We start from the raw sequence: 14,656 nt of genomic DNA on the forward strand, positions 1-14,656 counted from the left end.
CATTCAATACTTCAAGTTCCTAAAGCACACCAGATTGAACAATTTTTTAAGATGCTCCAAAAGAGTCCCCAAATGAATCTTTGGCTGCCTCCCCAGATTAAAGTGACAATCATTTCAAATGCCTTTTACCTGGAATTTGTTCCATTTCCATTCCCTTTTCGGGACTGGCAAAATAAAAGCAGTCATGATAAAAAGGCTTTATAGATAGAAGTTGCAGGATCTCTTACCTGCTTAGTGAAGACTGCTTTTTCACTTAATGGTTCCCCTAGGTCTCTTGTACACCAGGACAATCCCCTCCTCATTATCAGGGTAATCCCTTCCTTGATATCATTATTGTTGGGTTGCAATAATCAGAAGGTAGAAATTATCTCAGGTTAATGAGAAGTTTATTGATTATTATATGCAGTAGCCAGAATACATACATATATACTGAATACTGCTGCAGGTAACCCTTGCAAGAGACTACAAAATTCCCTTAAATCATTTCAATTTCTAAACCTTTGACCAAACAACTATGGCTTCTTCTCTTAAATAAATAATGTTTTCCAGCTGACATCACATTGAATCAAGTTCTTTTTCTTCTGAAGATATTCAGTTTTTGAGACCAACTAGAAGTCTCATATTAAAAACAATTCTTCAGTTTATCAACAATTTTATTATTTTCTTTTCCTGTTTTGCAACATTGTGGGTTGGTCAAAATTATTTTCTCTAATTACAACATTCTGTTATAGTCACACACAAAAATTTAACTCTTCAATACCCAGTTATTAGACACAATAAATTTTATTCTCCTTAACAGTGTCTTCTTTCTAAGGTTTTATGATACTTCTCTAATATGGTGTATCCCCTACCTGCCTGATCATACCTCAGACTCTTTCACTAGTTCTCAATCTAGATCAGCCTGGATGAAGAAGGCAAGTCTCCAGAATGTTCTGGGTGGGCCTTCTCTCCTACATTATTTCACATGGTGATCTCATCAGGTGCTCTCATCAGATCAATTATTATCTCCTTAGAGAGAACTCTCAGATCTACTTAATGCAGCTTTAACATCTCTCCTAATTTCCAGATTTGTATCTCCAACTGCCTCTTGGACATCTCAAACTGAACTTCTTATAGACATCTTACACTCCAAATTTCAAAACCAGAACTCACTACCATCAACCGCCTCTTCCCCAACATTCTCCTCTTCTTATATTCCTTATTATCTTCATCCTCCCACTCACCCAGATTCTCAGCCTAGAGATGATCTTGTACTTCTCTCTCACAATACCCCCCCCCTTCTCTCTCAAAAAAAAATGTTTCTTTCAATCAATTCTGCTCTAACACTGATGTCATTCTGATGGGTTCCCCAGTCCTAAAATCTCAACCCTGGACTACAATAGCCTAGTGAATTGTCTCCCTGCCTTAAGTCTTTCATCTCTTCAATCAATTCTCAACTCTATTGTCAAACTGATTTTCCTAAAATACAGCTTGACCATAGGCTCCCCTATTCAATAAATTCCAGTGGCTCCCTTTTACCTCCAAAATCAAATATAAAATCCTGTTTGATTTTCAAAGTCCTTTATAACTTGATTTTCCTACCTTTCCAGTCTTCTTACTACTTTCCCTTCTCTGTTCTTCCCCTTCCCCAACACCCTCATATATTTTGCAGCCCACTGACACTGTTCACAGACCATTTCCCCTCAAGATTCAATCTCTGAAATCCCGGAGTTTTCGCTCGTTATCTCCCGCACGGCATTCTCCCTCTTCATTTCAGCCTACTGTCTTCCCTGACTTCCTTCAAGTTCCAGCTAAAATCTATAAGAACCCTTTCCTGATCCTGATTCAGCTAGTATCTATCCTCTATCGATTATCACCATTTTTTTCTAGTCCATATACTCTTTATACATAGTTGTTTTATGCTCGCCTTGAGCTATGAGCTGCTTAAGAAAAGAAACTATTTTGTTTTTGCAATTATTTCACAAATTTAGCATCATAGTGACTTCATAGCAGGCACCCAATAAATACTTAGAAATCAACAGAGAACTCGAGAATACCGTGGTAGCGTGGCCGAGCGGTCTAAGGCGCTGGATTAAGGCTCCAGTCTCTTCGGGGGCGTGGGTTCGAATCCCACCGCTGCCAGGGAGGTTTGTTTTTCTCTTAAAAAAAACAAATTACTTAAAAGATTTCAGTTGGTCACTCTGGTTCAAAAATTCTAAACGTTTTGGAGGGAAGGAGTAGGTAACGTTACAATACTTTCAGACATAAACTTCAAGAACCTTTTTTTCCTAAATGAAATAAAATCTTTTAAAATATAGGTACAAAGATGACCTTATGGAGAGGGAAAAGGAGGGGTCATTATAGAAGATATACAAATCAGTAAGCTCTCTAAATAGAAAAATTGGAAACTTGGATAGCACCAAAAAAGACTTTATGTGATATATAGTAAGTAAAATCAAATGAGATTTCACTACTTTTTCATGTGAAACACAACATTTCCGCAGACGCAAAGAAATCCAATGATAGGTGTTAACCGAAAATCAAAAATATGTGAGTCGTGAATGAAGGAAGGAGTGGAGTGGATCCAGACTTTCTAAAGGTGACTTTAATCAATCCTAGAGTTTCGAAAGAAAGGAGCTGTCCAGTTTGTGTGTCTACTGAAGATGTTTTGGCTGCATAAAATGTGATTTAATTTATCGTGTTTAAGAAGGTCCATTAAAAATGGAAATACTCCTTTGCCCCAACAACTTGATATAAGTGAGTTAGAATTGATGATTAGGGTCCAGGTCAGTGACCCAAGCCCAGATTGTCACACAAGAGGATTAATAACGTTTCCCCTTTATAAAGAGACTGGATCGTACTTCCTCTGACTTCCTAAGTGGGCGGAGTAAATGAGAGCTAGATGTTTCAGAAGCTGTAGCTTGCAGCTAAAAAAAATTTCCCTCCTCGCCCTTATAGTTTACCCCCAAGACAGGAACAATTTTATCTTTCTCAGTTTTGTAAACAGTTGAAACTGGAAGCAATGTATTAGACTCTTCAGGCTGAAGGAACCAGAAAAACCGAAATCAAGCTCCCCTCTCCTATAGGTCTTGATTCTGAAGGAGACTGGAATATTATTTTCCTTGTTCTTTACATTACTCCCTTTAAGAAATCTGTTCAAACACCTTAAAATTTCATTAATTTCTTTCCAGCTACTTCATGTTTTTGGTTTGCCTTATGGGACTTGCAATTAAAATAAAACTTGGAGATTTGTTTAAAATGCATTTATTTCTACATATATTTATAAAACAAACACAACATAAATGCAGCATAGTTCAGTAAAATAAATGTAAACACTAGTCATAACAAAAAAAATTTGTTTCTCTACATATTAAATTCATTCTCTGTCATGAGTTGTATGCCCTGTTTCCTGTCCATTCTTTTAGGACATGTGGTTTATCATTTCATTAGTCAGAGTTCTAAATCCTTCAAAGTTGTGTTTCCCTACAGTGGTGTTGCGTAACTTATATAATGAATTGTATATTATATGCGCTGCATAAATTGATCTAATTCTATTCCATTCAATCTGCATCAGTTCATTATGATGTTTCTAGTTTCCTGTGTTCATTCAACATTTCATATGACCCAATAACATTCCATTTCCTTTATGTTTTTCCATTGAAAAATTGTCCTTGGTTTCCAAAATTAATTCTATAAATATGATTGCATGTATTACTTTTCTCTTTGATTTTAGTGAGGAGGAGGGAATATAATAGAGGTCAAAATATAATAGAGGTCAAAAAATATGTACAATTATTGAGTTTTAGGACCTGTTTCCAAATTGCTTTGCACAATGGTTGGAACAATTTGCAGTCCCAAACACAGTGTATTTATTTTCCTGATTTCACATAGCCCTCTCACACATTGTAATTTTCCTTTCTACCAGCTTTGCCAGATGTTAAGTGGAATCATAGAATAGTTTTCATTTGCATTTTCCAAATCATTAGTGACTTAGAGCATTCTTCAAAGGATTTCTTCTTTCAAAAACTACCTGTTCATATTATATTCTTCTTTAAAAGATGACTTGCCCAAGGTCACACAGCTAGGCAATTATTAAGTGTCTGAGTCAGGATTTGAACTCAAGCCCTCTTGACTCCAAGGCTGATATTCTGTCCTCTGCAGTCAACTAACTGTCCTCATATTATATTCTTTGAGTATTAATTTATTGAGGAATTACTCTTAACTTTATAAATTTGAACCAATCTCATATATATTTGTATATGTTTACTTTAGCACAAACTTGCTGCAGACTTCACACACATATAGGCACACGCACACAGAAGTTTCCCTTCTAATTTTGAATATATTATACTTGTGCAAAATCTTTAAAAGTTTATATAATCAAAATTGTCCATTTTATCTTAAGTAATCTTCTCAATCTTTTGTTTGGTTTTGAAATCATCCCCTATTCATAGATCAGAAAGAAAATTTCTTTCATTCCTCTATTTGATTTCTCATGTGACCTTTAATACCCACTGGTGTCTATTTTGAACTAATGTTGATATTGTGGAATTTATTATTTCAATTAATTTTTCATGTTTTCCTCGGGGTATCCAAAATGAGTCAACATATGATCTATAAAAGGAAATAATATTGTTTCCTCTTGGCCCATGATTATTCCCTTTTTTTCTATTTCTTCTCTTACTGTTTCAGTTAGCATTTCTAGTATTTTTAAAAGTATGGTGATAACTAATAAAGCCCAAGAACAAGATATAGAAAGAGAAATTCCATTTAAAGTAGATGACATAAAATATTTGGTGGTCTACATCCCAACATGAACCTAGAAACTATCTGAAACCAAATACAAAACACTTTTCACACAGATAAAATCAAATCTAAATAACTGGGTAAATGTCAATTGCTCAAGGATAGCAAAGCTAATATAATAAATTTAATAATTCAACCTAAATTTAATTATTTATTCAGTACAATTCCAATCAAATTATTGAAAATTACTTTATAGAGTAAGAAAAAATTCATATAACAAAATTCCTGTGGAATAGCAAAAGGTCAAGAAAATCAAAGTAATTAATGAAAAAATGCAAAGAAAGGTAACCTAACTGTACCAAATCCAAAATTATAATGTAAAGCACCATTCATCAATACTGTTTGGTACTGGCTAAGGAATAGAGAGGTGGACAGACCAGTGAAATAGATTGGGTATAAAAGAAACAGTAGCAAATGACTATAGTAATCTATTGTTTGGTATACCCAAAGACTTCAACCTTTGAGCCAAGGACTCACTAGTTGACAAAATCTGCTGGGAAAACTGGAAAAGAATTTAGCAGAAACTAAGCATTGACTAACATCTAACAGCCTTATACCAAAATAAGGTGAAAATGGGTACAGGATTTAGACAAAAAGGTGGTATAAGCCAATTAGGAGAATAAGGAATAGTATATCTGTCATTTCTATGGAAAGGGAAAGAATTTATAACCAAACAAGAGATAAAGAACATTATGAAATGCAAAATGAATTTTTTTATTACATTAAATTAAAAGTTTTTTGTAAAAATAAAAAACTGCGGGGCATCTAGGTGGATAGAGCACCGGCCCAGGAGTCAGGAGTGCCTGAGTTCAAATCCAGCCTCAGACACTTAATAATTACCTAGCTGTATGGCCTTGGGCAAGCCACTTAACCCCATTGCCTTGCAAAAAAATCTTAAAAAAATAAAACAATGCAATCAAGATTAGAAGAATTGTAGAAAGTTGGGAAACAATTTTTATAGCTAATGTTTCTGATAAAGGACTTTTCTGAAATAGACAACTGAGTCAAATTTATAAGAATACAAGTCATTCCCCAAATGAAAAATGGCCAAAGGAAATGAATGGAGAGTTTTCACATGAGGAAATTAAAGTTGTCTATAGTCATATGAAAAATGCTATAAATCATAAATGATAAATGTTGGAGAGGATGTGGGAAAAGTGGAATGCTAATGCATTTTTGGTGGAGTTATGAATTGATCTTGCCATTCTGTAGAGCAATTTGGAACTACACTCAGAGGGCAATAAAACTGCATAGTCTTTGATCCAGCAATACTATCACTAAGTCTCTATCATCAAAAGAGATCACAAAAAATGGACAAAGATCCACACAAACAAAAATCTTTATAGTAGCTCTCTTTGTAGTGGCAAAGAATTGTAAATTGTATGCCCATCAATTAGGGATGACTGAACAAACTGGAATATATGAATGTGATGGAGTATTATATAAGAAATCATGAATGTTCAAACTTTTGAAAAGCCTGGAAAGATTTACATGAACTGATATTGAGTGAAGTAAGCAAAACTAGAAGAAAAATGTACATACTAGTAACAACATTATGTTATGATCAAATATGATGATTTAGCTCTCGTCAACAGTACAACAATCAAAGACAATTCTAAAGGATTTGGATTGGAAAATACCATTCACATTTAGAGAAAGAACTATGGTGTCTGAATACAGACCAAAGCATACTATTTTTCATTTAAAATTTTTGTTTTGTGCTTTATTTTCTTTACCTTCCCCTGGGGTTTTTTTTTGTTTCTTTTTTTCCTAATCCATCTTTCACAACACAGCTAATATGGAAATATGTTCAACATGGTTACATAAATAATCTTTATCAGGTTACTCATTGTTAAGGTGATGGGGAGGGAAAGGATGGAGAAAAATGTTGAATTCAAAATCTTACAAAAGAATGAATGTTAAAAATTAGCTTTGCATGTAGTTAGAAAAATAAATTTTAATTTAAAAAATATTGTTAATAATGGTTATTTTGCTTCACATCCAATCTTGTTGTAAAGGCTTTTTATTTTTCTCCATTATATAAAATGTTTGCTCTTGTATTTAGATAGCTGCTATTTAGTAGACTAAGAAGTAATTTATTCCCATTTTTTTAGAGTTTTTTATAGAAATAATTGCTGGATTTTGCCAAGAAACTTTTGATATCTGTCATTAATCTCACATTTTTATTCATAATATGAATATGATTATTAGATGTATAGTCCTCTTTAGGACTATCCTATAGTAATTTTATAAGCTAAAACTGGTCATAGTGTATAACCTTTCTAATTTACTGTTGTAAGCCTACTTACTAATAGTTTCTTTAAAATTTTTAGAATAATACTCAGATATATTGGTTCTAATTTTCTGTTTTGTTCTTTGATTTTTTTTTTTGTTGCTCAAATTGGCTTTTTCTTTTAAATGGCTTTATCTGCAACCATTACTTTTTCTGTTATCTTATTATTATTATTATTATTATTTTCTTTTATTTTTTGCAACTTGTTCTCTTATTCATAAAGTCCTTTTTAATTATGTTAATCGCAAAAAAATTTTCTTTAAAACACTTTTTATTTAATATAACTTTTCTTGCATTTTAATCAGTAAATTATGTCTTTTGCATTTCTGCTCTCTACATTTTTGGAGTGGTCACTTTTTATAAAGGTTCTACATAATGTGGAGTCATAAACTCCTTTCTATTCTCATTCAGTAGTCAACAGAGCATTAGCATTAGCATATCTGGTTTTTATAAAATTCCATTCAGATTCTTAACTTCTTTCTTCTTTATCTTTTAGTTATGTTTGTCTAGGTCTGAAAGGGGTATATGATTCCCTCACTATTATACTTTTATTGTATATTTACCCCAACAATTTACTTTTCTTTTAAGTATTTAAAGGTTATATTATTAGTTACTTACATTCTTATTGATACATTATGGTGCCTTTAAACATAAAGTAATTTGCCTGCCTATGTCTTTTTATCTTATCTATATTTAATGTTTCCTGATTTGAAATCATGGTTGATACCGCCCCCCATTTTTTTGAGTTCAGCTCAAGCATTCTTCATTTTTTTGGAAATCATTTTAAGTTTAAGATTTTAAGTGTATTTATTATAAACCATTTGTTATTGAATGATATTTTCTATCCCATTCTATTATCCACTTCTGTGTTACAAATGAGTTCAGTTCAGCCACATGAGATTATGACTACTAAATATAAGCTCTATCCTGTCCTTTTGTATTCTTTGTCTCTTTACTCCCATTCCCTCTTTACAAGCACAGTTACAAGTGACAATTTGTTTCTTTTCTGTTGCTGCACTTCCCTTCTCTTTATCCCATTTCTGATCCCTATTCCTTCCAATTTTCCTTTTAAGTTTCATGTATTTCTATAGCAATATATATGTGCGGGTTTGTATATTTGTATTCAATCTCTCTTTAACCAATTCAAATGAAAGCAAGGTTCATGTGAAAGTTATATTTATATATTCACTTTATGCACCTCTACTCTGTATTATTTTCTTCATTTCCCTTCCCTTACCATCAGTATGGTTCACTGTCTCTCCCATTTTTTTTCTTTCTAGATGATCAAATAAAAGAAAACCACCCACATACCAACTGTCATTCTACATCTCTAAGATCATCAGACATTAATTTTGTGAGAAGATATTTGTTATCTATTGCACTAAAGGTTAAATGCTTCCATGTAGGATTATACTTAGTTTTGGGGGGATAAAATAGCCTTAGTTGTAACTATTCATTTTTTTTGTTTTTTAGAATTACAGAAGCTTTTCTCTTTTCTAGTGTCAACCATCAAGTGCTGTTCAGTCTTTACTATAACTTTTTTTTTAGGCTTTTGCAGGGCAAATGGAGTTAAGTGGCTTGCCCAAGGCCACACAGCTGAACTCAGGTACTCCTGACTCCAGGCCTGGTGCTCTATCCACTGCACCACCTAGATGCCCCTACAATATCTTGAAATATCATTTCCACACTTTTTCCGATTGTGTTTTGCATATAATCCAGTAATTCTAAATGGTTTCTCCTTAACATCTTTTCCAAATCACTTGTTTTTAATGTTTTGAAGGTTTTTCCCCATTACTTTTGCTTTATCTGCAAATTTCTTTTTTACTGACATTTTCTGAGTCATTCTAATTTTCAGGAAAATTAATTATTGGGCAAGGTTTTCTATTACCCATTCTAAAGTATTTCCTTGATTTCTTTCCTGACTGGCTATTCCACTTAGTATCTCATGTCATTTTTTTTTTTACAGATATTTCTCAATTATCAACAGTGATTACCTGAGCATGCAGATGAAATTCTTAGTTTCACACTGGAGCGGAGGTAAATTACACTTGTAGCAGAAAATACCACACCATAATTATGGAGTAGTACACTATAACTTATTTTTATCAATGCCTATCTTTGCTAGTCTGCAGCAATGGAAGGATATTCATCGTTTTAGAGCACTTTAATTACAGGTCTATACTAGTTCCTAATCCTTTTCATAATTATCAAATAAAAATTTCTTCAAAGGAAGAAATACCTCCAAGACTAAGAATTCCTTCAAAAAAGTTCTTTATTTAAAAAAACGTTCTTTATTATTCTCTGTTTTCCTATGTGACATATAAAGAGCTAGACATATGTTGGTAGTATTTCATAATGGAAGAAAACCAAAATGGCATCACTATGTTAGAGATGAGTTACGGTGTGTCTAACTGTGACTGATCAGCTCAGAATACTCCATCACTGGTCGACACAAATAGTCCATGTGAACACCTGGGGTGGTTGTTCTCTCATTTCCTTTGAGCAGCTTCAATTCTGCCTTGCTCAGAGATCACAGCACCCTCTCTGCTGAGCGCAGGCTATCCTGGGTGATTCTATTTGTAGTTAGGCTATCTAGCTCATAATCAAACGATTAAACATGTGAAAAAGGTTTAGTTTAGTTCCACTTGCCTTGGATCACTATTGAGGCGCAACAAAGCTGTTATGCATATAAGGGAACTCTCCTGAGCTGAGCTCTCATTCATTTAATCATTCATTGGACAGATATTTTTCAAGTCCTTATAATGTCCTAATAGGTGTCAGGACCTATATTCAACGGTGGGGAAATATAAAGACAAAAATGAAATCATGCTTGCCTCCAAAAAGGTTAAATATTGGAATCTCCTCTTGCTTCCTCAAGCAAATAGTTCTACTCTTGTGACTTAAGGAATCTATTGTTTCTGGCCACCTATAACACATCTGAAACCCTGCTGTGTTTTAAAGAATCGTTTTAAATTAAAAGAAAAAAAAGGGGGGGGTGCGGCTAGGTGGCGCACCGGCTTTCGAGTCAGGAGTACCTGGGTTCAAATCCAACTTCAGACACTTAATAATTACCTAGCCGAGTGGCCTGGGGCAAGCCACTTAACCCCATTGCCTTGAAAAATCTAAATAAATAAATAAATAAATGAACAGGAAGGAAAAAATACCAAGTGGGAAATGAATTTGGGTATGTAAATGGGGAGAAGGAAAGGTATTGAAGACAACACTCCAGGTATGGGCTCCAACTAACGGAGAACATAGCTTCAAAAAGCGATAAACAACTCTATTTCAGGTATGAAAAAAAATTGTGTAATTATACCAGGGGAAGATGGAGATTAACTTCAAATTTCTAAGGAAGTTTGTGGAAGTAGACTTTTGAAAAGGGAAGATGAAAAAATCCTAACTTGAAAGGCCCCAGCGAGATTTGAACTCGCGACCCCTGGTTTACAAGACCAGTGCTCTAACCCCTGAGCTATGGAGCCCACAAGAAACACCTTTTCTCAAGGCCTAATTTCAGGAACGTTCGATTTTTCTCTATCCTTGATTCATTATTAAGAATCTATTTGTCTTTTCAAATTTTGGTAGATCTATGACATATTTCTGAAGTTAGAGTTCATTCTTTTCGCTAAAGTCAAAGGGAATTCATGATTCGGTGTATCAAGGAACTATATGGAGTAGAATTTCATAGTTGTAACTGTTGTGGCTTCTGCAGGATTAGAATATACAATAAAAAATGGACTAAAAAAGACTCAGTTGAGCTCAAATAAAGCAATGAACGAGGAAGCAGGAAGATCTGACAGTTCAGTCTCAGACATTTACTAGCTGTGAAACTCAGGGGAAGTCATATAACCTCTTTCTGTCTACTCAGTTTCCTCATTTGTAAAATGGGAGTCATAAGAGTAAATATCTCCCGGGATTGCTGAGAGGATCTAACAAAATAATATTTATAATTTACTTTGCAATCTTTAAAAAAGATTATATCAATATCTATGTTACTAGCAATTATTCTTGTTTTTAAAAGAAAACTGCTGATACAATACCAAAGGGAGAACTGTGGATTCTTCACTGCAAAATTAGAGTGGACTATAATGACTAGCAAGAAGAGATTGACAGTTTCAGAGAGATAAAAGGGAGAGTTGAAAGCTGGATGACTTGTGCAGCGTGTAGTGAATAAGATATCTCAGGTAAATCTCTTATCTAATCCAAAATCTCAGTTTCCTCATCTGTAAAGAGAGAAGGGGGCTGAACTCGATGGCCTATAATCTGTCATTCTATGATCCTAGAGTTGAGGGACGTAGACAGGAATCCCATCGGTCATCCTGACTGACTCCAGGCCTCTCATTCTGCCACCCCCTTAAAAACAACAGAGGGAGCCAGTATACTGATTACTTGATCTGGCAAACAATATATTGGTTTAAAGTTGACACACTGAAATCATTCCAATTGGACTAGTCAAGTTCAGGAGAAGGATTGGAGGTTTGGGCAGGAGGCAGGTGGGAGGTGTGGAGGACAAGAACTATTAGTTTGTTTCATTAATTCAAGTAGCAACGGTCATAGTGAGCAAGGTGTCTTTTGACTTTGGGCCTGTTCCATTTCCTTTAGTGTCTGAGGTGAAGAAGGATTTGCTACTAATATTTGGTGGTGAGTGAAGTTAAGAGGGAAGAAGCATGAAAGTTGACTGTCCTTGTGAGACTACTGTGTTTGTGTCTGTGTGTGTTTGTGTGTGTGTGTCTATCGTCTGTCTATGTCTGTGTGTCTGTGGACTTTTGGAGAGAGAGAAAGATTCAACTTCTGTGGCTCGTTGGTCTAGGGGTATGATTCTCGCTTAGGGTGCGAGAGGTCCCGGGTTCAAATCCCGGACGAGCCCAACTTTTGTAAGACAGACTAGATTTTATCTGGGTAAATAAAAAAGAATATGTATAAGAGATACTAAGTTGAATAACTTTGTACATCTACTTTTGCGTATTATCACTCTACTCTTCCTTTGGTCTTTCAAATTCTGAAAAACTGAATGTTAAATTTTTCGTACTGGGTTCAATCACCAATAAAGTTTAGATCTCTTTGTAAAACAGGCAGAATATTTCCACTGTGCCAACCCTCCCTGCCCTTCGGAGGTGCCCACCAGTATTTCTGTCTGGACTCCCCTCTGTTTCGTGAGGTTAAAACTGTCTGGCCCGCTGCAATCAACAACTCACTCTATTTGTAGCGCGGCCACTCCGCAAATCAGCTGGTGAAAACAGAAGGGCACAGCGAGTAGAAGAATACTGACAACCGAGATATAAGTAGATAAATGCACACACAGATTAATTAATAAATAGGTGACGAAACAATTCGCTTTCATTTGGCGTTTCAAACTTTCACTGCTCAGACTTTCCGAATCCTCTTGGTTCTTTTTCCTGTTGACTGCTTGCCCTTCTTTCTAACTTTACACTGTACTGGCTTTTGGGGGGCGGGGGGGGGGGGGCAGCTGGAGTAGAACAGATGGCTTTAACTCTTTATTTACAAGAAAGAATGAAGAGATGTAAATTCGTACCACGTTTCTCCTCAAACAGTTTGTCAATATCATTAGCAAATACTTTCTATTCCACAGAAGTGGTTTAGGACCTTCTCACAAAGAAGTTATCACTTTATTTGATTTGTTGATTCAATTCTCCATTCTTCCCCACTTCCTCCAGGGTCTAAGCTGTCTCTCTCTCCCTCTCTCTGCCTCTCTCTCCTCTTCCTCCTCCTCCTCCTCTCTTGTATAGACACAGATATATAAATATAGGCATAGATATAGATATAATATATGTATACATACAAACACACAGAACAGTGCCTTGGAAAAGTCTTCAGCAAGTTGGATCCATTTCCTTCCTGACCTTTTATTCATAAATTCCTTGTAGTGTACCCTCACCATTCAACTGACAGTGTTCTCTCAGAGGTCAGTCACAGTTGGTCAACTGCTTAGCATGGCCAGTGAGTGGTCTCTTTCAGTACTTGTCCTTATTTCCCTCTCTATAACTTGAAATTTTTGCTTACACCCATTTACTGAACAAACCTTTCTTCTTTATTGTTTTCTGTTTATGTGGTTAATGATAACTTAGTTGTCAGATTAATGGATTGTAAAATATAAGTCTGTGGGGAATTTTTGGATACTGCTTCTATTCAGGCTATAAAAAAATGCAGAAACTGTGTAAAGACTGGAGAAAGAAGAGAGCTATTTTAAGTGAGATGAAACTTCTGTGGTTGGAAGAGACAGAGGTATGACCTGTCCTCTCTGGTCAAATAAAGCGAGAAAATATTGAGGAGTGATACAGAGGCAATAAAGCCTAAATGAAGCAGAAATTTAGACACTCTGCTATAAGTGAGAGCAAACTGGGGTTATCACCTATGATTCATCTTCTCCAGGCTCAATATCCTTCAATCCATCTCCTTGTGACCTGACCTTTATTATCCTCATTTCCCTGGGAACCTTTCTCTGGAAGGCTTCCTCCATCTCTTTAATAACCCATTCTAAAATTTAGTGACTAGAACAACTGATCTTGGTTACATGTGTTGGGAACAAAGGTGGTTAATTCTAAAGTTCAGTAGGACTGTTAGGTATACATTTCTGTTCATTTCTTTAAACATACATATATGCAACTCAGATCTCAGATGTGTATATTCTTTCTGATAAATACTGAGACTTTCATTTTTAAAAAATGTGTTGCTATTTTATTTCTTAGGTAACCCAGTGATCCTATATGTTCTTCTTCCTTCCCAGAGAGTCACCCCATAAGACAAATAGAACATTTTTTTGGCAAGGCAATGAGGTTAAGTGACTTGCCAAAGGTCACACAGCTACATAATTATTAAGTGTCTGAGGTCAGATTTGAACTCAAGGTCTTCATGACTCTAGGACTGAAGTATATATTTTTTTCTTAGTGATGGTGTCTTTGAGGTAAGAACAGCAGGTAAATCTCTGGTTTAAAAATACAGATATTTTAGTCCCTCCCTTTATTTGCACAATTTCCAATTGTACTATTTAACAACTTTACCAACAAGTATTTGTGTACTTATCTTTCTACAACCCCTTCAACATTGACTGTTGTTATTTATTTGGTCATTTTGGACAATTTTCAGGGAGTTAGATGAAATTTCCCTATTGTTTTGACCTGCATTTCTCTTTGTTATTAGTGATTTGGAAATGTTGGAATTTTTAAAAGGCTTTATATACATCCCCTTTGATTCTCACAATTCTGAGAGGGTGGTATTAGAAATACTATCATCCCCATCTTTCTGATGAGATAATTGAGCCTCAAAGTAGATAAATGATTTGCCCAGGGCCATACAAAATAGTAAGAATCAGAGGCATTAAAGAGTATTCCAAGACATGCCTTCATGACTTAGAGTGCAACACCCTTTTCACTACTCAACTGTTTTCAACCTGATGAGTAAATTAATGGATTGGGAAATCCACTCCTTAACCTCCTCTCTAAACAGTCATGAGATTCCCTGAAACTTTAAATTCTGGTAGTTACTGTGCTTGGAGGGAGTAAAGAGAAGTTTGTTCCCTCCATGTTTCTCCCTTGTTCACTGACACAATCATATGTGTTGTGA

General features: G+C 35.0%; 3 non-coding genes across 3 annotated transcripts; 2 read left to right on the forward strand and 1 right to left on the reverse strand.

Moving 5' to 3' along the window:
• Window positions 1-2,039: 2,039 nt before the first annotated feature.
• Window positions 2,040-2,121, forward strand: TRNAL-AAG (transfer RNA leucine (anticodon AAG)). Its single transcript has one exon. It is a non-coding gene; the product is annotated as a tRNA-Leu (tRNA).
• Window positions 2,122-10,484: 8,363 nt separating this feature from the next.
• On the reverse strand, window positions 10,485-10,557 carry TRNAT-UGU (transfer RNA threonine (anticodon UGU)). Its single transcript has one exon. It is a non-coding gene; the product is annotated as a tRNA-Thr (tRNA).
• A 1,313-nt stretch (window positions 10,558-11,870) lies between these two features.
• On the forward strand, window positions 11,871-11,942 carry TRNAP-AGG (transfer RNA proline (anticodon AGG)). The gene has a single exon. It is a non-coding gene; the product is annotated as a tRNA-Pro (tRNA).
• Window positions 11,943-14,656: the final 2,714 nt, after the last annotated feature.

Source organism: Macrotis lagotis, chromosome 4 (genome assembly GCF_037893015.1).
Source record: "Macrotis lagotis isolate mMagLag1 chromosome 4, bilby.v1.9.chrom.fasta, whole genome shotgun sequence".
NCBI classification, from domain to species: domain Eukaryota; kingdom Metazoa; phylum Chordata; class Mammalia; order Peramelemorphia; family Peramelidae; genus Macrotis; species Macrotis lagotis.